We start from the raw sequence: 26,186 nt of genomic DNA, 5'->3' as shown, positions 1-26,186 counted from the left end.
ATATATTCAATCTCTACTCGCTTTTACCTTTTCATCAATATTGCATTGAATTTTGATTCCATGTTTGGAATTACATTGTGACAATGCAATTTACAACTGCTCGTGAGTGAATATCGTTTCTTTCTCTCTACAAGAAATGTGTCTGACAATAGCATTCACACAAATAAGAAATGACTGAACAGTGGTTATGTGGGTAGGACTTTTCCAAATCTCTTTGCGCAACCTCTTGTCTAATGTGGCTTGAAATTTTCTCTCACAGGATTTCACTTTCACCAGACAACAAATCTTTTAATTCTCACGAATACACCTCTTCATTGGGAAGAAACACTACTTTGTTTATTCCCTGATAGCAACACGAATGAGATGACCTACAAATCTCTGACTAAGTTTAAATCCGAACAATATATTCATATTTTTTTACAGTAGAGAGATACATTTTACATTAGGGCAGTGAATAACTGGTATACAACATTTCATTTTGTTCATATAAATTAAATAAAACCTATGGTCTTCATTTTATTTTAATTCGCAAAAATAAAAACGGCAACACTTTATTATGGGATTTATTATTGGATGTAAAGATTTTACAAAAAAAAAAAGAAAAAGAAATTGGTATCAAGATCAGACAATTCAAGTGACATGAAATAAATCCATTTTCGTTACTGGCTACAAAAAAGAAAAATTAAAGCTAATTGAAGCATCCCTAATTAATACAGTGTCAAAGTTTTTTGCACCTAAAATACTCAGTAGTAAATGGGATTAGAGCTGTCAAATAACCCAAATTTAAGGTTTGAAAATTCATATTAAGAATAAGAAAATATTTAAATACTGTATATTTTAACTTATATTAATGATTTTTGGTGTTGCATGAATGTTTCTACATGGTTTTAATAAGTTACTATTGTGGTTAATGGCTCTAGTGGCAGCTACAGCAAGAAAAACACCAACAGAAAAACAAATTTCTAGCAGTGCTCTGTCAAATGTTATTTAAATATAAGAGGCATCAAAGTCTTGAGCAGCTTCACCCCATAAAAAGAAGGCATCAACACCATAGTTTTGTTTTCATTCTAGTACTGGCATCTAGTTTAAATGGTTCAGCCTGTATGCTGTAGAAACACAATCTTATGTCTCAGCTCTTCACTTAACTCTACCTACGGAGACACCCTGCACCCTCACAAAGTACCCTCCACTGGGCTTCATCCCAACCCAGCTTCCCATTCTTACACTGCTGTCCTTGCAGCAAGCAAGACCTGTCACAATGCTTTTGTAATGGGACCCAAGCGTTTCATGCTTTGCAGATGCAGCAGTGAGTAAAAGAAACATAATAATCATGGAGTTCCAAAGCCCATCCCACTGCGTACAAGTTGAAAAACTCTGGACACCATGGCTGTGTATTGAGGAGCACACCTATGTTTAAACCCACATTCACTCACAATTAGGCCAATTGTACATCAGGAATTAACATAATATGTCAATCTTTGGGGACAGGTATGACATAGCAGTAAGTATGAACAATGTTACATTAACCTGCAAAACTACCTTAAAATTTATTAGGTAAAGGTTAGTTTGAAAAACATGCATTGTAACTTATTGACTGTAAACCTAAATATTGGCAGATGAAATGTAATTGATTACTGTAACGCACTCCTCTCAGGACTACCCAAAAAAGACATAAATCGTTTGCAACTAGTGCAGAATGCAGCTGCTAGAATCCTAACTAAGAAAAGAAAATCCGAACACATTTCTCCAGTTTTGATGTCACTACACTGGTTACCTGTGTCATTCAGGATTGACTTTAAAATTCTGCTTATGGTTTATAAAGCCTTAAATAATCTCGCTCCATCTTATATATCGGAATGTCTGACACCTTATATTCCAAATCGTAACCTCAGATCCTCAAATGAGTGTCTCCTTAGAATTCCAAGAACAAAACTTAAAAGAAGTGGTGAGGCAGCCTTCTGCTGCTATGCACCTAAAATCTGGAATAGCCTGCCAATAGGAATTCGCCAGGCTGATACAGTAGAGCACTTTAAAACACTGCTGAAAACACATTACTTTAACATGGCCTTTTTATAACTTCATTTTAATCTTAATTTAACTTAATCCTGATACTCTATATGTTCAATTTCCTCAAAATAACTATTCATGGTGGCTCTAAAATCGGTACTGACCCCTACTCTCTTTTCTGTTTCTTTTTCCGGTTTCTTTGTGGTGGTGGCCTGCTACTCAAAGCTTCATGATGCTCCAACAATGATGGACGGATTAAAAGGCAGAAGTCTACGTGACCATCATCATCATCAAGCCCTTCCGTGAGAATACTAAATCCAAAGAGGACTGTTTCATTTATGTTAGGTAGAATGCCCAGAGGGGACTGGGCGGTCTCATGGTCTGGAATCCCTACAGATTTTATTTTTTCTCCAGCCGTCTGGAGTTTTTTTTGTTTTTCTGTCCCCCCTGGCCATTGAACCTTACTCTTATTCGATGTTAATTAATGTTGATTTATTTTGTTTTATAATTGTGTCTTTCATTTTTCTATTCTATAATATGTAAAGCACTTTGAGCTACTGTTTGTATGAAAATGTGCTATATAAATAAATCTTGTTGTTGTTGTTGTTGTAATAAATTAGTTTTGGTTCCAAGTAATACTGGGTCATTTATTGTTATTTGAGATATATTTGAGAAATAAAATTATAATGTTTGAATGGATTCATTACCACTGCAGTCTCACAGCTTCAAAGACCATGTGTGGGGAAAAAAGTGTGAAATGTCTGCATGTGTCTGTGAAGGTCTCATAATATGCCCAAATGCTAAAAACTATGAGTGTGTGAAGGGGGTATGTTCCTTGCAATGGGATGGTGCCTAGCCACCATTATAATTTTTTACAGAATAATTTAGTATACATTATAGTACAGGCTTGGCAAATTTCATTGTCCTTCTTCACACTTTTGGCCATGAAACATTCAAAACCCCAACTATCTGGGCAGGATGTGCTACCAATACGGATTTTTGTGTCATATCACCCAACAGAAGTCAAAATGTGAAATAAAAAGGTGTGGTCTTTATACCATCTTTACATTAAACTCCTATCATTATCAATGCATCTATTTATTAATCATAATGGCACCACAAACATGATCACAGTCATTTCTTAAAGAGTTTCTTTTAAGTAAAACCAATTGTTACACTTACTTTCATTTTTTAAGTTTGTGCAAGGGGGCACACAAATTGGCAGAAAGTAAAAGCGAAAAAGGCAAACACAATGCTGTTATACACAGTCTGCAACTAAAAAATCTACAATAATACTTTTTACAGTTCCATCTTTATTTTTATAAGTACAAGGCATTTAATATTAACATCCCTATTCTTATTGAAGAATGTTCCATAAGGTTTACAATATATAATACAATTTGCATAGCCCAAAATCACACAAGTAGTGTCGCAATGGGCTTTAACAGGCTCTGCCTTTTGACAGCCCCATAGCCTTGACTCTCTAAGAAGACAAGGAAAACCTCCCCACCAAAAAAAAAAAAAAAAAACCTTGTAGGGAAAAAAATGGAAGAAACCTTGGGAAAAGCAGTTCAAAGAGAGACCCCTTTCCACATAGGCTGGGCATGCAGTGGGTGTCAAAAAGAGAGAGAGAGAGAAGGTTGGATGATGTGGAGATAGTGAATCAGGAAGTGCAATGGATTAGCAAGGAGGAAGTACGGATAGCTATGAAGAGGATGAAGAATGGAAAGGCCGCTGGTCCAGATGACATACCTGCGGAAGCATGGAAGTGTTTAGGAGAGATGTCAGTGGAGTTTTTAACCTGATTGTTTAATGGAATCTTGGAAAGTGAGAGGATGCCTGAGGAGTGGATAAGTGTACTGGTGTCAATATTTAAGAATAAGGGGGATGTGCAGGACTGTAATAACTACAGGGGGATAAAATTGATGAGCCACAGCATGACGTTATGGGAAAAAGTAGTGGAAGCTAGATTAAGAAGGGAGGTGATGATTAGTGAGCAGCAGTATGGTTTCATGTCAAGAAAGAGCACATCAGATACAATGTTCGCTCTGAGGGTGTTGCTGGAGAAGTATAGAGAAGGCCCGAAAGAATTGCATTGGGTCTTTGCAGATCTGAAGAAAGCATATGACAGGGTGCCTCGAGAGGAGTTGTGGTATTGTATAAGAAAGTCGGGAGTGGCAGAGAAGTATGTAAGTGTTGTACAGGATATGTACAAGGGAAGTGTGACTGTGGTGAGGCCTGTGGTAGGAGTGATGGATGCATTCAACATGGAGGTGGAATTACATCAGGGATCAGGCTCTGGGCCGTTCTTATTTGCAATGGTGATGCACAAGTTAACAGATGAGATTAGACAGGAGTCCCCGTGGACTATGATATTTGCTGATGACATTGTGATTTGTAGCGAGAGTAGGAAGCAGGTTGAGGAGACCCTGGAGAGATGAAGATATGCTCTAGAGAGGAGAGGAATGAAGGTCAGTAGGAACAAGACAGAATACATGTGTGTGAATGAGGGAAGGTCAGTGGAAAGGTAAAGATGCAGGGAGTAGAGTTTGTGAGGGTGGATGACTTTAAATACTTGCAATCAACAGTACAGAGTAATGGGGATTATAGAATAGAGGTGAAGAAGAGTGCAGGCAGGGTGGAAACAGTACAGAGTAATGGGGATTATAGAATAGAGGTGAAGAAGAGTGCAGGCAAGGTGGAATTGGTGGAGAAGAGAGTCAGGAGTTTTTTGTGACAGACAGTTATCAGTAAGAGTGAAAAGAAAGATCTACAGGATGGCAGCGAGACCAGCTTTGTTATTTGGGTTGGGGACGATGGCACTGACTAGAAAGCAGGAATCAGAGCTGGAGGTGTCAGAGTTAAAGATGCTAAGATTTGCATTGGGTGTGACGAGGATCGACAGGATTAGAAATGAGTACATTAGAGGGTCAGCTCAGGTTGGACGATTGGGAGACAAAATCAGACAAGAGAGATGGTGTTAGTTTGGACTTGTGCAGAGGAGAGATGCTGGGTATATTGGAAAAAGGATGTTAAAGACAGAGCTGTCAGGCAAAAGGAAAAGAGAATGCCTAAGAGAAGATCTATGGATGTGGTGAGAGAGGACATGCAGGTGATGGGTGTGACAGAGCAAGATGTCAAGGACAGGAAGATATAGAACAAGATGATCTGTTGTGGCAACCCCTAATGGGAGCAGTCTAAAGAAGAAAAGAAGAAGATGTGCTATGTGATTCTCTCAGCTGATGCATACTTGTGACTCCACCTGTATATAATCCCTTGAAGTGTATTTTATAGAAATCATTGAATACTGGGAAAATGTACATTAACAAAGAAAATGAGACAAGTGGTCAATTACTATATTACGTGTAAATAAACAAAGGCTACACATGAAAGGTGAACATGGATTAAGATGATGGGATGATTGTGTTGCACTTTTAAGTTAGGGAAAATTCATGGCTGTGTGGATTGCTAAAACCTACAACACAACTTTATACAATACGGTATGAATTTTATTAAATGTAGTATTGGTAACTTTAATTATTCTCTACAAAAATCACTAAACCATGCAAACTGGTATGTTCTTCTTTGGAAGTGTTGATTATTAATACAAAGACTAAACCTTGGCCAAATTTTGTCTTATAACAAATTTAAAAAAGGCAAATGGCATTGATGTTTTGTCATTGTTGCGGTTTTCATGTAATCAAGCACCCATTTTTGTGTTTGTTTCCTCAGTAACAATATAATTAAAAGGTAAATACATGAAATCTAATAAAATGAAAAGCATAGCCTATAGAAAAGCAAGACAATATCCAACAGTGCAAAAAAAATACAGCTGTTTCATATAATAACTAGTCCATTAAATTTTGTAATTATATAAAATTGCTTTAACAGAATTTAAACATGTATTGTATATAAAACATTAAGATGCACAACGATCACTAGTGTCTGCCAATGTACTATCTTATCAATAATCAATTATATGTGATATTCACCACTAGTGGATATGCAACATCATAATTCACAAAGACAAACTTCGTTCTTCTTTGGCAGAGTTATGAGACAGCAACAATCTTACTAGGCACCCGTTACAAAGAAAATCTATATCTAGTTATTCAGTTTTATTCTCTAAATAGGACCTGGGTTTCTGACAACCTCCATCGACAAAATGCCATGATTTATGGAGCTTGGCAAATAACAGATTAGAACTTACAGAATCTGTTCTATTGCAAGGGCATTTTTCTATTTTTAAATGTAATACTTTTCAAAATGACAGAATGCACTTACTTGGATGCTCCAATCCCATCCAGCATATAATCCTGTTTTGGGGCTGAATTAATCGGTTTCAAATTTATATAAATATATAAATAAATAAATAAATATGTGTGTGTGTGTGGCTCGGGCATCTTATCAGGATGCCTCCTGGACGCCTCCCTGGTGAGGTGTTCCGGGCACGTCCAACCAGGAGGAGGCCCCGGGAAAGACCCAGGACACACTGGAAGGACTTCCGGCTGGCCTGGGAACGCCTTGGGATTCTCCCGGAAGAGCTAGAAGAAGTGGCTGGGGAGAGGGAAGTCTGGGCCTCTCTGCTCAAGCTGCTGCACCTGCGACCCGACCTTGGATAAGCGGAAGAAGACGGATGGATGGATGGGTAGTAGTATAGTGGAACCTCTAGATACGATCACCTCTGTATGCGAGAAATTCAAGATAAGAGGAAAGTATGAGCGAAAAATTTGGATCTAAATACGAGCATTGGCTCGCATAACGAGCCAGGCTGTGGTTATGCATGACGTGTTTCCCGATCCGCCTCGACTCGGGGATTCACCGAAGCTGACGCTGCCAGCCCATCAGCTCACTCAGTGTTCCTTGTTCTACCGTAGCGTGAGGATCTACACGTTTGTGGGCTTGTGATTTCATTGTTTCACTGTATAAGCATATTCAAAAATATCGCGGACATGCAGAGAATAGGAGACGATTGCCCTCAAGAGGAGAGAGAAAGAGAGAGAGAGGCACGCGAGAGAGCCAAGGAGAGTGAGAGAGAGAGAGAGAGAGAGACGCGTGCGTGAGCGAGAGAGATAAGGAGAGAGAGAGACGCATGCGCGAGCGAGCGAGAGAGAGAGAAAGAGCGCGCTGAGAGAGAGATAAGGAGAGAGAGATGCGCACGAGAGAGAAGAACCATCAGCTCAGTTATGCTCACATGACGCTCAGCAGACAAAGTGTATCCATACTACTTGTATTGCAAGACATCACTCGTTTTATCAAGTCAAAATTAATTAAAAGATTTAGCTCATCTGCAAAATACTCGTAAACCAAGTTACTTGCAAACCGGGGTTCCACTTGTATATACAGTATTATTTAGCAGTGTTATTTGTTAGGAAAATAGATTTTTATGTTGATATTTTTGGGGGTGCGGAACGGATTAACTGGATTTCCATTATTTTCAATGGGGAAGTTTGTTCTAGATATGAGAAATTCGCTATACAAGCTCAGTGCTGGAATGAATTAAACTTGTATCTCGATGTTCCACTGTATAGTATTCACACACACACACACACACATTATACATATCCCAGTCAAAAATATTAGAATACTGCAGGTTTTTATGGAAATACATGCAGTTTATTGTCTTAATGTTTCAAGAAATCAAGGCACAGAACAAATAAACAAAGAACTAAAGTCAAGAATCATTAACACTAGAATTACCAGAGCCTACAAAAAAACTCGTAAATCCGTCCCACCTTAAATCGCTTCTTAAAATCGTTCACAGCTCTCCACCAGCGTCTTTTGTCATCTAAATGTGCTGATAAAATCAGGCTGCAAGCAGCCGGCTATTCCATCCCCCCACCGACTTAGAACGTGCACAAACTTCTCCCAGCTCATGCCTTGATTGATTTCTGAGAGTGAAGTGGAGTTTTAGAGTGGAAATAATAGATCCTTATTTGGAACACGTTTCTACAGTAATCTGTGTAAACACATTTTTAAAACAGAAACGTTTTTCATATCCCCTGACCAGGGAAGAGATCAAGAAGGTCATCACCCTGATGAAGAACGGGAAGGCAGCCGGACCTGATGACATACCAACAGAAGCCCTTAAATTAGACCTGGAAGCATCAGTGGAGATGCTGTACCCCCTTTTCGAGAAGATCTGGGAGGAGGAAGAGATACCGACTGACTGGAAGGAGGGTTACCTAGTCAAGCTTCCTAAAAAAGGGCACCTCAGTAACTGTAACAACTACAGAGGCATCACACTTCTGTCAGTGCCAGGCAAGGTCTTGAACCGGATCCTCCTAGAGTGGATGAAGGACGTCATTGATCCACAACTATGAGACGAGCAAGCAGGCTTCCGGCAGAATCGATCATGCACGGACCAGATTGCAACGCTGCGCATCATAGTCGAGCAGTCCTTGGAGTGGAACACACTGATGTACATCAACTTTGTCGACTATGAGAAGGTGTTTGATAATGTGGATCAAGGGACCCTGTGGAAACTCCTCCGGCACTACGGCATCCCAGCCAGTGGTCAAACTTAACATGGGCTCATTCGAGGGAATAACCTGCAGAGTGATCCATGGAGGGCAGCTTACCAACAGCTTCCAAGTGAAGACGGGAGTCCGACAGGGATGCTTGTTATCCCCGTTCCTCTTCCTCATCGCTATCGACTGGATCATGAAGACATCTACCAGCGAACGCAGGAATGGAATCCAATGGACCTTGTGGAGCCAATTGGAAGACTTAGAGTTTGCTGATGATCTCGCACTTCTCTCCAGCAGTCAGCAGCAGATGCAAGAGAAGACCAGTGAGTTGGCAGCCACATCATCACAGGTTGGACTCAACATCCACACGGAGAAGACCAAGATTCTTAAGATCAACTCCAACAGCAACAACCCTGTCACTCTGAATGGAAGTTCCCTGGAAGAGATACAGTCCTTCACCTACCTGGGAAGCATCATCGACCAGCAGGGTGGAACAGATACAGAAGTCAAGGCAAGGATCGGCAAAGCAAGAGCTGCCTTCATCCAGCTCAAGAACATCTGGGCTTCCAGAGAACTGACCTTGACCACCAAAATACGTCTGTTCAATGCCAATGTGAAATCAGTACTGTTGTACGGGGCCGAAACCTGGAGGACAACCAAAACCACCACCCGAAGAATCCAGACATTCATCAACACCTGTCTCAGAAAGATCCTCCACATTCATTGGCCAGACACCATCAGTAACACCAACCTATGGGGAAGGACCTGCCAACCTTCAGTAGAAGCAGAAATCTGGAAGATGGGGATGGATAGGGCATACCGTAGGTAAACTGCAAACTAGCATCACCAGATAGGCTCTTAGATGGAACTCCTAAGGAAACACCTGGCGACGCGACCTGGAGGCAGACATCACAAGGATGGGATTTTCAACTACAGTGTATAATTGAATGTTTTGAAAAGAAAATTTATAACAGACATAATTTTCTGTTTTTCCTTATTGTAACATCTGGAGAATTTAAGTTGTGTCCAGAGTTTGTTAATTACTTGGAATAGCTGTGGGTTTATTTCCATGTAATGCTAAACAAGATGTATGCAAATATTTGAGGAATTTCTACAGGGTGAGGCAAAAAGGACGGACGTCTTTGAAATGGCTAGAACTCACCACTGGGTGGAGTGACAGATGTGCGGTAGGTGGCGTTAGGTTCGCAAAGTCTTAGCATTTTTTAATTTTCTTTTTAATTGAAGCCATGGAGCCGTGGACGAAAGAACACCGCGTTTTTGCATACGACTGTTTTGTCAAGAACAACCAATCTATTACCGCAGTTCAGCGTGAGTTTCGTTGCCATTTCAATATCCACAGAAATAAAGCTGTTCCCGCTCGTAACACTATCCTATGTTGGGTTAAGCACTTCGTACACGAGGTACACTAATGAACAAAATACCGCCGGGGGCTCCCCAAATACCACGTACCCCTGAAAATGTTGAAAGCGTACGACTAGCCCTGCTGCGTAGTCCAAGTCGATCTGCTCGGAAGCATTCTTCTGAACTTGGCCTCAGTAATCGTTCAGTAAGGCGAATTTTGCATTTAGACCTGCAATTCCATCCCTACAAATTGTCAAATGCTATTTCAATATGAACTTAAATCTTTCAATAAATTTCTTTGTAAGAAAAAATTTACAATTTTGTGATTTTGTAAAAAACGTCCGTCCTTTCTGCCTCACCCTGTATAATACTTGACTTTACTGAGACAAAATGTGCATATGGCCATAGTCATCTTAAGTTTTCTATTTACTTTGTGAAATTTAAAGTGAGTCCATCGTTAGCTTTAGTTTGCGATACCACTGTATAAATCTTGATCAGCTACATTCTTGTTTTTCAGTTTTTTTAGGGTGCACATTCCATGAGAAAAATGTGTCCAAATTCGGCAACCACGTATGGTCATTATTGCAGCAGCATATGTAAATGTATGTACTATGAATTCTAATCAGAATAACTACAACAGTTAAATGTTGTCATGGCAATAGCAAATGGCTGGTTACATGCAACTTGTATTTAATTGTTTATAGTAATTAATCACACAGTATGGCTTATGCATGTTTGCCTACAGCTACATTTTGTTGATTGAAATGGCAGCATTTTTTAATTTAAAAATCGATTTTTAATTAGTCTGGCGATCTGATAATCGCCATATTTGTAAACCACAGTTTGGAAATGAGTATATTTCCCCCCCTCCAACCCCATTATTTCAGATTTATTATCTCATATATACAGAACAATAAAACTCCTATTTCCCAGCAAGCAGTACCTGAAGTGGAACGTAATTATTGGCAGTACTCTTATTCCTCCTCTCAATTTGTTATTGCTTTTACACCACAGAGAAGGGGAAGATCCCCATGAAGCTTCAAGCTCTGCTTGTACCGGCCTATTTCAAGCACTGCACGTTGGACAAAACAAGCACCACCATGTTAGCACATTCCTTTTCAAAAATTTGTCAATATGCATTAAGCTTTGAGATGTAAAAGTTCAGAATTTTCATATGCACTTGTCACAGTATCTAAACTCTAATTACAAAGAAATATCGATAATATTTTGTATGGCTTTATTAAATTAAGAGGATAACGATTTGCTTGCGGCAGGTACTTTTATTGTTTAAAAAAGTGCTTCTGCTTATAGTTTACAACTCGCCACCTTAAGTTTATTAGTTGAGATTCTAGTCCAAAGATCATCTCAGCTATAAGATGAAGGCACATCTCCTCTAATATTTAATGTCTTAAATGAAAGAAGCCAGGACTAACAAAATTAACACAAAATCCATGTAGTCACTGATGAATTGATTCATTAAATTTAGGCCAAAAAATAAGGGCAACATTTATCCAAAAAAAAAAATGGAAAAAGAAAAAAAGCAGACTAAAGTGTGAAAAAATAATTTTTAATGGCATTTCATCTTGCATATATTTTTGTATATTAGCACTTGTGTTGTAAATACGGAGAAAACCATGTGATTGTTTTAATTTTTACAAAAGTATAAATATTCAATTGTGAAGGCAAAAGCCTAAAAGGTAGTTAAAGATATTAAGCAAAAAAATTATACATGCACTGCGTACATTAAGGCCATATTTTAAATGAAGACAAGGAAGTTTGAGGATGAACAAACAAAAGTACATGCTAAAAACAGCCAAATGTTGAAATACTAATCAGGAAAAGTTGAGCAACATGAAGGAGGCACTATAAACTATAATATGCAGGCAACTGGGTAAGTAAGTTAAAATGTTGACCAAGTATGCAAAGTAATAATTATAAAAGGGAGCAGATGAATGAAGCCTATGGGGCTGTGGATATGAAAACTTATATCCCTGATAGAAAAATCCTATAAGGAATTATGCATCCAGTAATGTTTAGTAGTTCAGCCTGTAATAAATGAAATGATATACCAGAAGGCATATGAAACTGAATAAGAAAAGCTTTGACTAAATCTAAGTGACAGTATTTGTGTACCATTCATAGCACATTATTTAGAATAATCACACAGGCTCAGAAATCTGTATAGCTAACAAAACACAGAATTTAAGTAGAAGTCTGCTTCACTTGGATGATGAGTGATATTTAGGCTAACGGGGGCAAGAGCTCCACTCCACTTCAAAGAAAACGGTAATGTATTATGAATGTTTTTATTAACAAGACAAGCTTTTATCTGGATTATGTGGTTAATTGAATTATTTTAATTGTGCAAATGTGAACAGGGAAAGCCCAGTAAATTTTGAAACAAAGCAAAAGAATTCAGATTAAATTATTTTTTATTTAAGTAAATCAAAATATTCCTGTCCATACTGAATACTGTTAGGGCCGGTTTATACTTCATGCTCACAACGTGTATGCATATGCATCACGGCTAGCACGCAATCCCAGCATTCTTATGACATGTCCTCTGAGCACATCCTCAGAAATGAATGTGAGTTGCAGTACCAGCAAAAATATGGGTGGCGTGTGTGTTCAAGTTTTGTTACATTACGTCAGCATCATAGTTTACTATCAACATGTGATGGCTGGCTGGAAGCACCAACAGAATCGATCTGTGAGCTTCAATGCTTGATGAACGGCTCAATACAGTGAAGCAAATCATCAAACTTAAATGATGACATGAAAATGTCTTAATGGTGCTTTTCTTCATCCATTTCTCACATAGGCAATGCAAGCATCACATATTCCTTTTTTTTTTTTATTTTTGCACGTTCACAAAAGTATCAGAATGCAAATAATTTTTATTTCTAACATCTTTCTTCCCTCAACTCACAATACAGCAAAATCGAACAATGATTTCTTCCTGTGATGATTTCTCGCACTGAAACCTGGTAGAATCCACTAGATTTACTTAAAGTACGTGTGCAAGTATGGACAGTACACTGCTTGTGTAGCAGCAGCGTCCTCAAGCTCATGCGCTGCATAGTGTTAAGTATTCATTTATCTCCAGGCTTACTCTTAATTAAAACAAATTCTGGTAAGTCAGGGATCCACTGATGATACTACTCATATAATAAACCTCACTATTGTTTGGGAGAATGATTCCACAAAATCATATCTTTTACTTTTAAGCAATATCTCAGCCATGCTTTTATTAATAATAGGGCCTCCAAAAGCACTATATACTAGTTCACAAGCAATACATTCATAAGCTTTTACCAGGCAACTCACAAGTGCCAGGCTCTGTCCAGACTGTTACATGATCTGTGCTTCATAAGACAGCCTGGCACAAACACAAATATTTTGAAATTTATGCTTGGGTACTCTGCTTCTGGTCAGATTCTTGCCAACTGATATAATTTTGTTGCTTCTAAGGTAATAATAATAATAATAATAATAATAATAATAATAATAATAATAATAATACTACATTTTATTTATATAGCACCTTTCCCATGCTCAAGGCTCTTTACAAAGTCTTAGAAAAAACAGCAGGGTACATGTAACATTGGATACAAATGTTTTCCTGAATAGAACAATGAAACAGATAACAAAGCATTAAATAGAATAAAGGACAATAAACCAGAGTAAAATACTAAATTCAACACTAAAAGAAAAACTTAACAAATAACCTAATTTGTGATATAACAGACTAGTGCTGGGCGGTATGACCAAAATTCTGTATCATGGTATTTGAAAAATTACAATTTCAAAATTATACCGGTTTCACTGTATTGGACGGTATTATTTTCCCCGTGCATGAGTGGATGTCAACCACATTTCCACTTCTACTGGCTAAGAATAACCTATTCCACTGTCATGAGAATTGTACATTGTACAAAAAAACATTTTAATGTGCACACACATATTAATACAGGTTTGCATGGCCCCATAAAGTGATAGTTTTGAAGGGGGTGGCACTAATGAAGAGAAGGAATCATACTGCATGACAGATGCAGTTAAAATATAGAGCCTTTTTATTGAACAATATTTACAACATGTTTTCAACCATCCAAAGAGGCATTTATCCAGAGGTGCTTGTCAAAAGTTGTATTGCACTGAACAATGTCTTAGAAAAGGAATAAATGGTAAATATTTTTTGTAAACCAACTACACTTTGTTAATGTTAACAATCTCTGTCCACTGACATGTTAAAGTGACTTTTTAAACAACTTTACCATCATTAAACTGTATAATATTCAAACTAATAAATAATAACAATAAATAAGTAATAGTGCAACTTCCAGTAATAATAATACTATTACTTCCAAGACTTCAAGCCCAGGTGCATTACACAGTATTCACCAAATAAAAATAAAATAAAACAATTGCAACTTGGTGATGACATCTTTACCAACTGAACATTAATAAGGCAAACTGCATTAATATGGACCTTGCTTCAAGCTAAGCTATATACATAAATAATAAAACTGCAACTTGCATTTATGTTGTTGTTTGTGGTATAGCCCCACGGAACCATATTAAGGCCACGGTGAAGAAAAAAACAATACAGACACAGTGAAGAAATAAAAACTATATGTCGAGTTTAAGTCAACGTTTCCACTTTATTCTCATAGCTTATTTTGTCATTAAAGTAGAATGTTGTAAACTAAACTTCATCCTAAAATCAATGTTTAATTCACTAGATTTTCTCAAACCCCGTTATAAGTTATGTAGCATATTAAATGCTTTAAGTGTCCCCCAACCCAGTTGTTAATCGCTATGCTCTTCTTAAACTGACTTCCTCTTGCACTAAGAGGCAGCGATCACCGCACAGAATACATTCACTTCATGATATTCCTGCTCTATGAAAATGTAGAATGCCAAGATAATTTTTCATGATGAAATGCATTAAAACAGGTATTAAACATGCATGGTAGTGTGGCGGTAGTGCTGCTCCCTCGCAGTAAGGGGTCCCCAGGTAGCAGTGAAAAAGAGGCCCTTCGCAACACCTCTGTGCCATGTGTTTAGCGGTGTAGCAGTGAAAAAGGTCCCTATTAAACAGGTTCCCGCTGCACCCTGTTCTGAACTTTGTTTAGGCAATTTAAACTGGTGTTGCGGTATAAGAAAAATCCATATCATAAAAAACGGTTTTCGGTACGAACTGGTATACCGGCCAGCACTATAACAGACACACAAATTATCCTGAGCACCTGGACAGAGAAGTAAACCTAAAGAAAGTGCAGAATGTTAAGTTAAATTAAAAGCCTTCCTGAATAGATGAGTTTTAAGTTGTTTTTTGAAAAATATGAAAGGAGTCGGCTGATCTAATTAATTTCGGGATGTCATTCCAAAGTCTGGGTGCTATGGAGCTGAAGGCCCCGTCACCCATAGAGTGCAGGTTAATGTGAGGCACAACAAGATTACCAGAATCAGAGGACCTTAGCAGGTGAACAGGAGCATAGTCATTTAGAAGGTCACTGATGTAGTCTGGTGCAAGGCCATTTAAAGCTTTGTAGGTTATTAATAGAATTTTATATTCAATCCAGTAAGATACAGGGAGCCAATGAAGGTGAAACAGGATGGGTGTGATGTGCTCACTAATGCTGGTTTGTGTAAGGACTCTTGCAGCAGAGTTTTGAATCAACTGGAGCTGTGACATAAGATTAGAAGGGGCACCTGCCAGCAGCAAGTTACAATAAATATCTATCTATCTATCTGTCTGTCTATCTATCTATCTAATTGATGCGGGATGTGATAAAAGTATGGACAAGTTTCGCAACATTAGAAAAGGAGAGGAATGAGTGACCACGGGATATGTTATGGAGGTGAAAGTAAGAAAGTTTCTTAATGTGGTTTATGTGGACAGAATAAGAAAGGGAGGAATCAAAAATGACACCAAGATTCCTTGCATCAGATGAATGTCTGATGAGATCTCCGTCAAGAGTGACTGAAAAGGAGCTAATTTTCTTAAGTAGCACTTTAGTGCCAATTTGCAGGAGTTCAGTTTTGTTGCAATTTAATTTTAAAGAGTCCTGCTCCATCCAGGTTTTAATTTCACTGAGGCAAGTTGTGAGCCCTGAAAACTCTGATGAAGTCGCACTTTTGACATTGAAATAGAGTTGAGTATCATCTGCATAAAAATAATAACCCAGTCCATAGCTACAAATAATATGGCCAAGGGGAAGTATATAAATACAGAAGAGAAGAGGGCCAAGGACAGAGCCCTGAGGAACTCTTTGTGTGACTGGCACTGAGCTGGATTTGCTGTTGCCAAGACTAACAAACTCTTGCCTATCAGTCAGATAGGACTTGAACCACTGGAGGGCACTGCCAGAGATACCCAGCATATTCTCCATTCTGGACAGTAGAATGTCCTGTCTGACAGTGTCAAATGCTACACTGTGGTCTAAAAGAATTAATATGCTGGTTTGTCCAGAGTCTGCTGTCATAAGCAAGTCATTGGTCACCCGAAAAAGTGCAGTTTCACAGCCAGACTGAAAGGGTTCACTGAAATTATTAGAGGTTAAGTAACTGGTGAGCTGGGAGGCTAAAACATGCTTAAGAACTTTTGACAGAAAAGGCAAGTGGGAAGTAGGCCGAAAATTGTTAAGATCGTCACCATTGACCAGATTTTTTTGACATGGGGGTTACAGAAGGATTTTAAAAGTGGCTGGCACAAACACTAGTGTCGAGTGATGTATTGATTATTTTTGTAACAGTAAGAAGTTTGGTGGGGATGGGGTCCAGTACACAAGTAGCTGGCCTCATCTTAAAAAGCAGGTCAATGACAAATTCAAGATTCAAGAATATTTATTATCATTTCATCCATATACAGTAGTACAGCAAACAGTGAAACGAAACAATGCTCCTCCAGGACCATGGTGCTACATAGAACACAGGACAACGAAGAATCCATGACACATAACATAACTGTTAACTAATGTTGTCTTATTTTAATTTCTTATTTTGTCTTTTACTTTTCTTTTCTTCATTATGTAAAGCACTTTGAGCTACTTTTTGTATAAAAATGTGCTATATAAATACATTTTATTGTTGTAGTAAAGACACCTAATATATAACAAGGTGCATGTGAGTCAAATGTGCAAACATGTGCAACCATGTGCAACATTGCAGAGCAGAACACATATACAGTCATGGCCGAAATTATCGGCATCCCTGGAATTTTCCCAGAAAATACACCATTTCTCCCAAAAAATTGTTGCAATTACAAATGTTTTGGTATACACATGTTTATTTCCTTTAGGTGCATTGGAGCAACACAAAAAAAACAGAGAAAAAAAAGCCAAATCTGACATCATGTCACACAGAACTCCAGAAATGGGCCAGACAAAATTATTGGCACCTTTTCAAAGTTGTGGGTAAATCGTTTTATTTCAAGCATATGACGCTCATTTGAACTCACCTGTGGCAAGAAACAGGTGCTGGCAATATAGCATTCACACCTGAAGCCAGTTAAAATGGAGAAAAGTTGACTCAACCTTTCTGTTGTGTGTCCGAGTGTGCCAAACTAAGCATGGAGAACAGAAAGAAGAGAAGAGAATTGTCTGAGGACTTGAGAACAAAAATTGTGGAAAAATATCAACAGTCTCAAGGCTACAAGTCCATCTCCAGAGATCTTCATGTTCCTTTGTCCACTGTGTGCAACATAATCAAAAATTTCACAACACATTACACTGTAGCTAATCTCCCTGGACGAATACGGAAGACAAAAATTGATAAAAGACTGCAACAAAGGATAGTCCGAATGGTGGATAAACCGCCCCAATCAACTTCAAAACATATTCAAGCTGTTCTGCAGACACAGGGTGCAACAGTGTCAGCTCGAACTATCCGTTGACATCTAAACGAAATGAAACACTATGGCAGGAGAGCCATGAGGACCCCACTGCTGACACAGAAACATAAAAAAGCCAGACTGGAGTTTGCCAAAATGTACTCGAGGAAGCCAAAATCCTTCTGGGCGAACATCTTGTGGACAGATGAGACCAAGGTAGAGGTTTTTGGTAAAGCTCATCATTCTACTGTTTACAGAAAACGGAATGAGGCCTACGAAGAAAAGAACACAGTACCTACAGTCAAACATGGTGGAGGTTCCAAGATGTTTTGGGGATGTTTTGCTGCCTCTGGCACTGGATGCCTTGACTGTGTGCAAGGCATCATGAAATCTGAAGACTACCAAAAGATATTGGGGCGCAATGTAGGGCCCAGTGTCAGAAAGCTGGGTCTGTGTCAGAAGTCATGGGTGTTCCAGGAGGACAATGACCCCAAACATACCTCTAAAAGCACCCAAAAATGGTTGAAGACAAAGCACCGGAGAGTTCTGAAGTGGCCAGCAATGAGCCCGGGTCTAAATCCGATTGAACACTTATGGAGAGATCACGAAATTGCTGTTGGGAGAAGGCGCCCTTCAAATCTGAGAGACCTTAAGCAGTTTGCAAAAGAAGAGTGGTCGGAAATTCCAGTTGAGAGGTGTCACAACCTTGTTGATGGTTATAGGAAGCGCTTAATTTCAGTTATTTTTTTCAAAGGGAATGCAACCAAATATTAAGTTGAGGGTGCCAATAATTTTGTCCAGCCTGGTTTTTGAGTTTTTGTGAAATGATGTCAGATTTGGCTTTTTTTCTCTGTTTTTTGTGGTGTTCCAATGCACCTAAAGGAAATAAACATATGTAATGCAACAATTTTTTGGGAGAAATGGTGCATTTTCTGGGAAAATTCCAGGGGTGCCGATAATTTCGGCCATGACTGTATCAGATATCAGACTGGTCCATGAGGGTTCAGGAATCTGACTGTTTGGGGGAAAGAACTGTTACACATTCTGGTGGTAATGGCCTAAATTCTTCAGTACCTTTTTCCCCAATGGCAGGAGTGTAAACAGTAAGTCTGAAGGTTGTGTTGGGTCATTTACAATGCTGGTGGCTTTGCAAATGCAGCGTGTGGTGTAAATCTCCATGAGGAAAGAAGAGACACACAGATGAACTTCTCAACTATCATACACTATTTATTATTTCCGGCGCCGCATCCGAGTGGCAGCCTTTCCAGCAGCTCCGTATATGACTTTATCTTTTTGTGAATTTCCCCTTGGGATTAGTAAAGAAAGACAGACAGACAGACAGACAGACAGACAGACATCTATCTATCTATCTATCTATCTATCTATCTATCTATCTATCTATCTATCTGTTGTAGGGCTTTACAATCCCTGACTGTGCAATTTTCAAACCAGACAGTGATGTAGTTGCTCGAGGTGACTGGTGAAAATTTAGAAAAGAAGCTGGATGGAGTGGGCAGACAGGGAAGGATATAAATGGATGATGGATTTATGTTAGTTAAATTATTGAGATCTTCAATTTTATTGTGGAAAAAGTGAATTTTTCACAGACTTCAGTAGAGGAGGTAATTGGGCCAGATGCAGGTTTAAGTAATTTATTAACTACAGAGAACAAAACCCTTGGGTTTTCATGGCCACTTTCTATTATTCTGCAATAATGTGGCTGCAGTTAGGGCTGCTTTTTTTTTCCCTGTGCTACAAGAACTGTCTTTCCTACATTTATGACGTGTGTACCTGTTGCAATGCGCACACTTGGCACTTGACACTCAGTTTACTTTCCTGGGGAAATGGCACAGAGAAAAAAAAGAATAAATTTACGGTACTTGTAAAAGTTAGCTTTTTTCAGTTTAATTCTCTCAATCTCCTGATCTGACTCTAAGTAACAGGGCCAGAGTAAATTCACAAACGATCTGACACTGTTCGTTTTCAAATAATATTGCATTAGTGCAATGGTGTTTTCTGATTTGTACTATTCAGGTCATAAAATGATTTCTTCAAATGATCATATATACCTACTTCTGTGTTTTTTTTTTTTGACATCATACACCATAAGGTGCATACTAATTCTGCGTGAGCAGGAACACTCAATAAAACTGAATAAAAAAAAATCAAGTGACAGTGAGATACGAAGAAGGCAGATTCACCAGCGTTTGTGTGTCAGCTTTCATTCCTCCAGGTCAGAGAATTTCCAGTTCCATTGCCTCAAAACACTACTCACATCTACAGTTATTCCCAGTTTCAAATAAAAACTAACAGCGTCAGATCCCTAGGGCGACAATATGTAGCGTGATCGTGAGTGAGAGAATAAAAGTGAAAAAAAAAATTAAACTTTTACAAGTACAGTATAAATGTACACGGTTTGTTACAGACGCAAACCAAATGTATGTGTGTACTGTATAATAACAATAAAAGCAGCTCACTACTGAAAACAGTAAATATAAGAGGCAGTGGGGATTGAACCGGTGGCCTCTTGATTACAAGTCAGCAAATCTTACCGCTACGCCACGGAAGTTGTTGTATTATCCTTGAACCTTTTGTGAAAGTGTTTATTTGATCTTTGGACTTCAGGCTTCACACGTTCTATAGCTTATGCCTATATTTTGTAACATTTATTACTAAAATATGAAAAAGTTTCTGTTTTAACAATGTGTTTACACAGATTACTGTAGAAACGGAACACAGATGAAATGCATGTGTTCCAAATAACGATCTATTATCTCCACTCTAAAACTCCAGTCGTTCACTCCCAGATAATCAAACAAGGCATGAGCTGGGAGAACTTAATGAGCATTCTGTGACAGTGGGGGATGGAATAGCAGGCTGCTTGTTTTAATTGGCACATTTACAGGACAAAAGACGCTGACGGAGAAATGCGAACGGATTTAAGGTGGGCCAGATTTACGAGTTCTCTCGTAGGCTCTGGTAATTCTAATGTTAAAGGCTAAAGATGCAAATATATATGCAATGCACAGTTTTAGATGGACTGTAATGGCCAAATATATTGGCACCCCTGCACTTCTTTCAGACAATGCACCACTTTTCCCAGAAAAATGTTGCAATCACAACTGCTTTGGTATTCACACATTCATTTATTTTGTTTGTGTTGGAACAAATCTAATGTCATTCCACACAGAACTCCAGAAATATACTGGACAAAATTATTGACATCCTCAACTTAACATTTGGTAGCACACCCTTTGGGAACAATAATGGAGATCAATTGCTCGCTTAACCATAAATAAGTCTTTTACATCTCTCTACTGCAATTCTGGACCATTGTTCTAGGTCTCTCATATTTGAAGGGTGCCTTTTCCCAACAGCTGTTCTGAGATCTCTCAACAGTTGGTCTAGGGGATTTAGACCTGGAGTCACTGTTGGCCACTTAAGAACTCTCCAGCACTTGTCTTAAACTATTTCTGGGTGCTTTTTGAAATGTGCTTTGGGTCATTGGCCTGCTGGAACATCCATGATCTCTAACGGAGACTAAGCTTTCTAACACTAGGGGGCTCTACCTTATGGTGCTCTTCAGACTTCATGATATGATGCCATGCACACAGTCAAGGTATTTGGTCTAGAAGCAGTAAAGAAACCCCAAAATATCTGTGAACCTCCACCATGTCTGACCACAGGGACCATGTTCTTGTCTTTGAAGGCCTTGTTTAATTTTCTGCACACGGTACAATGATGTGCTTTACCAGAACTATATTTTGGTCACATCTATCCACAGGACATTCTCCCAAAAGAAAACTGGCTTCTTTATGTAAGTTTTGACAAATTCCAGTCTTGCTTTTTATGTCTGTGTCAGTAGTGAGGTCCTACTAGGTCTCCTACCATAGCATCCCATTTCATTCAGATGGTGACAGAGAATAAGAGCTGACAAGGTTTAACCCTGTGTCTGCAGGTAAGCTTTAATTTGTTTAGAGGTTGACTGAAGTTCTTTATCCACCATTCAAACAATCCTAAATTACAATCTTCCACCAATTTTTCTCTTTGGTCCACATCTAGGTAGGTTAACTGTAAACTTCTTAATGGTGTTGTGCACAGTGGCCATAGGAACACTAAGCTCTCTGGAGTATGCTTTTCTACAATTTTCTTCTTTCTCTTCTCTGTGCATAGTGTGGTACACATGGAGACAAAGTCATCTTTACTCCATTTAAACTGGCTGCAAGTGTTATTTATACATTGTTTGCACCTGTTACTTGCTATAGTGAGTTTAAATACAAATGGTTGAAATTCAATTACTTCTTACACTTTTGAAAGGGTGGCAATAATTTTGTCCAGTTCGTTTTTAGAGTTCTGTGTAGAATGATATCAGATTTGATTTTTTTCTTTGCTTTTTGTGTTGTTCCAATGCAAACAAAAGAAGTCAATATGAAAGTATTTGGAATTGCAACAATATTCTGAAAGAAGTGCAGGGATGCCAATATTTTTAGTCAGGAATGTGCCAGTACCCTACGTGCAGTAGCTTTGAGCACTAAAGCACAATTTCTGTGGCTTCCCCATTATAAATTTAAGTGACACAATCAAAGACAAATGTTGTGGTATTGTGCATTTTAGGTAACACCAGCAAATTGCAGGGAGGGTGGTCAGGTGCTTGGCTGGAATCGCCTTTCAAGTTATGAGTATTATGTCTGTGAGCTGGAGGTAGATGGAGCAGAATGGATAATCATAATGAGAGCTATTACATCGCATTTAAGAGTGCCAGTAATCAAAACCACAAAAACTGGGAAGTACCAGCTAACTACAAGTACCGATGCAATGTATTTCGGAGAGCAGAGGAGTAGGGCATCCCCATTCAAATTAAGCAGACACGCAATGTAAATGTAAACAATTTCAGAGGTCAGGGATGGAGCCCCCCTTTCAAAGCTTGTAAGATGCGAATGAACATTACAATAGAGTAGCTTATGTGGGAACTGTTAAGTTTAAACATATACTTTAGTACAATGAAGTAAGCATAGCAATTTTCTTCTGTATACAGTAATCCCTCATCAATCGCAGGGGGTTGCGTTCCAGAACCCCCCGCGATAGATGAAAATCCGCGAAGTAGAAACCATATGTTTGTATGGTTAATTTTATATACAGGGTGGGCCATTTATATGGATACACCTTAATAAAATGGGAATGGTTGGTGATATTAAGTTCCTGTTTGTGGCACATTAGTATATGTGAGGGGGGAAACTTTTCAAGATGGGTGGTGACCATGGTGGCCATTTGGAAGTCGGCCATTTTGGATCCAACTTTTGTTTTTTCAATAGGAAGAGGGTCATGTGACACATCAGACTTATTGGGAATTTCACAAGAAAAACAATGGTGTGCTTGGTTTTAACGTAACTTTATTCTTTCATGAGTTATTTACAAGTTTCTGACCACTTATAAAATGTGTTCAATGTGCTGCCCATTGTGTTGGATTGTCAATGCAACCCTCTTCTCCCACTCTTCACACACTGATAGCAACACCGCAGGAGAAATGCTAGCACAGGCTTCCAGTATCCGTAGTTTCAGGTGCTGCACATCTCGTATCTTCACAGCATAGACAATTGCCTTCAGATGACCCCAAAGATAAAAGTCTAAGGGGGTCAGATCGGGAGACCTTGGGGGCCATTCAACTGGCCCACGACCAATCCACTTTCCAGGAAACTGTTCATCTAGGAATGCTCGGACCTGACACCCATAATGTGGTGGTGCACCATCTTGCTGGAAAAACTCAGGGAACGTGCCAGCTTCAGTGTATAAAGAGGGAAACACATCATCATGTAGCAATTTTGCATATCCAGTGGCCTTGAGGTTTCCATTGATGAAGAATAGCCCCACTATCTTTGTACCCCATATACCACACCATACCATCAATTTTTTTGTTCCAACAGTCTTGGAGGGATCTATCCAATGTGGGTTAGTGTCAGACCAATAGCGGTGGTTTTGTTTGTTAACTTCACCATTCACATAAAAGTTTGCCTCATCACTGAACAAAATCTTCTGCATAAACTGAGGGTCCTGTTCCAATTTTTGTTTTGCCCATTCTGCAAATTCAGTGCGCCGATCTGGGTCATCCTCATTGAGATGCTGCAGTAGCTGGAGTTTGTAAGGGTGCCATTTGTGAGTAGCTAATATCCGCCGAAGGGATGTTCGACTAATGCCACTCTCCAGTGACATGCGGCGAGTGCTACGCTGTGGGCTCTTGCTGAATGAAGCTAGGACAGCCACTGATGTTTCTTCATTAGTGACAGTTTTCATGCATCCACATTTTGGCAAATCCAACACTGAACCAGTTTCACGAAACTTAGCAAGCAGTTTGCTAACTGTAGCATGGGAGATGGGTGGTCTCGTAGGGTGTCTTGCATTGAAATCTGCTGCAATGACCCGGTTACTGCGTTCACCAGACATCAACACAATTTCTATCCGCTCCTCACGTGTTAACCTCTGTGACATGTCAATGGCTGTAAACAAAGAGAAACTTGTAAATAACTCATGAAAGAATAAAGTTACGTTAAAACCAAGCACACCATTGTTTTTCTTGTGAAATTCCCAATAAGTTTGATGTGTCACATGACCCTCTTCCTATTGAAAAAAACAAAAGTTGGATCCAAAATGGCCGACTTCCAAATGGCCACCATGGTCACCACCCATCTTGAAAAGTTTCCCCCCTCACATATACTAATGTGCCACAAACAGGAACTTAATATCACCAACCATTCCCATTTTATTAAGGTGTATCCATATAAATGGCCCACCCTGTATTTTAAGCCCTTATGAACTCTCCCACACTGTTAACATTATTAGAGCCCTCTAGACATGAAATAACACCTTTTAGTCAAAAGTTTAAACTGTGCTCCATGACAAGACAGAGATGACAGTTCTTTCTCACAATTAAAAGAATGCAAATATATCTTCTTCTCTTCAGGAGCAGAGAATTTCAGAGAGAGAGAGAGAGCGCTCGCAAAGAAAAGCAAACAATCAAAAATCAATACGTGTGCTTTTAAGTTTGCCGCGGCATTTTTTAGAGGAGCATCAGTATCTTCTAAGCAAACAGCCTCTGTGCAAACAGCTCCACTGCTCACATCTCCTCCGTCAGGTGCAGAGAACGTCAGAGAGAGAGAGAGCGAGATTAAAGCAAACCATCAAAAAATCAGTAAGTGTGCTTTTAAGTTTGCCGCAGCATTTCTTAGAGGTGCATCCGTATCCACTAGGCAAACAGCTTCTGTGCAAACAGCACCTCTGCTCACAGCCCCTCCGTCCAGGCAGAGAATGTCAGAGAGGGTGAGAGAGAGGCAGAGACAAGCAAACAATCAAGCTCCGCGCGGGATGCATATCTTATAGCATTGAGGAGTTTTAGTTAATATGTAATACATGCTCTGATTGGGTAGCTTCTAAGCCATCCGCCAATAGCGTCCCTTGTATGAAATCAACAGGGCAAACAAACTGAGGAAGCGTGTAGCATAAATTAAAAGACCCATTGTCCGCAAAAATTCGCGAACCAGCGAAAAATCCGTGATATACATTTAGTTGTGCTTACATTTAAAATCCGTGATAGAGTGAAGCTGCGAAAGTCGAAGCGCGATATAGCGAGGGATCACTGTACACAAGGAAATTAGATCCAAATTGACATGAATGCAAAGCAATGATAAATATGGTCTTCCTTTGCTTCTGGGTACTTCTACATAAAGATTCACTGATGTTGTATAAGCATGACACCTGTGTATCCAACATTACATATTGTCAAAAACATACCAAAATAATTAGGGACTATAGGCACCAAGTGGTTTAAATACATTTGAAAACTGATTCCTTTATCAATTGTTACAAAAGACCTAGATACTACATGGCCATATATATATATATATATATATATACACAGTGGGATGCAAATGTTTGGGCAACCTTGCTAATAGTCATTATTTTCCTGTATAAATCGTTGGTTGTTACGATAAAAAATGTCAGTTAAATATATCATATAGGAGACACACACAGTGATATTTGAGAAGTGAAATGAAGTTTATTGGATTTACAGAAAGTGTGCAATAATTGCACTTTTGCATCCCACTGTATGTATGTATGTATGAATGTAATATATATATATATATATATATATATATATATATATATATATATATATATATATATATATATATATATATATATATATACACACACACAGTACAGGCCAAAAGTTTGGACACACCTCCTCATTCAATGTGTTTTCTTTATTTTCATGACCATTTACAGCACTCCTTAACTCTCCTTCTTGGCCAAATAGCCCTTACACAGCCTGGAGGTGTGTTTGTGGTCATTGTCCTGTTGAAAAATAAATGATCGTCCAACTAACCTGAATTCTGCACAACACAACTGCTGGTCCCAACCCCATTGATAAAGCTAGAAATTCCACTAAATAACCCTGATAAGGCACACCTGTAAAGTGAAAACCATTTCAGGTGACTACCTGTTGAAGCTCATCGAGAGAA

The 26,186-nt window shown here is 38.8% G+C and overlaps 1 protein-coding gene across 1 annotated transcript in view; it reads right to left on the bottom strand.

Moving 5' to 3' along the window:
• ap1s1 (adaptor related protein complex 1 subunit sigma 1) overlaps positions 1-26,186 on the bottom strand; it is a 90,691-nt gene that overhangs the window by 5,391 nt on the left and 59,114 nt on the right. The window lies entirely within an intron of this gene.

Source organism: Polypterus senegalus, chromosome 3 (assembly GCF_016835505.1).
Source record: "Polypterus senegalus isolate Bchr_013 chromosome 3, ASM1683550v1, whole genome shotgun sequence".
Lineage (NCBI taxonomy): Eukaryota > Metazoa > Chordata > Cladistia > Polypteriformes > Polypteridae > Polypterus > Polypterus senegalus.
This window is presented reverse-complemented; position numbering and strand designations above follow the sequence as displayed.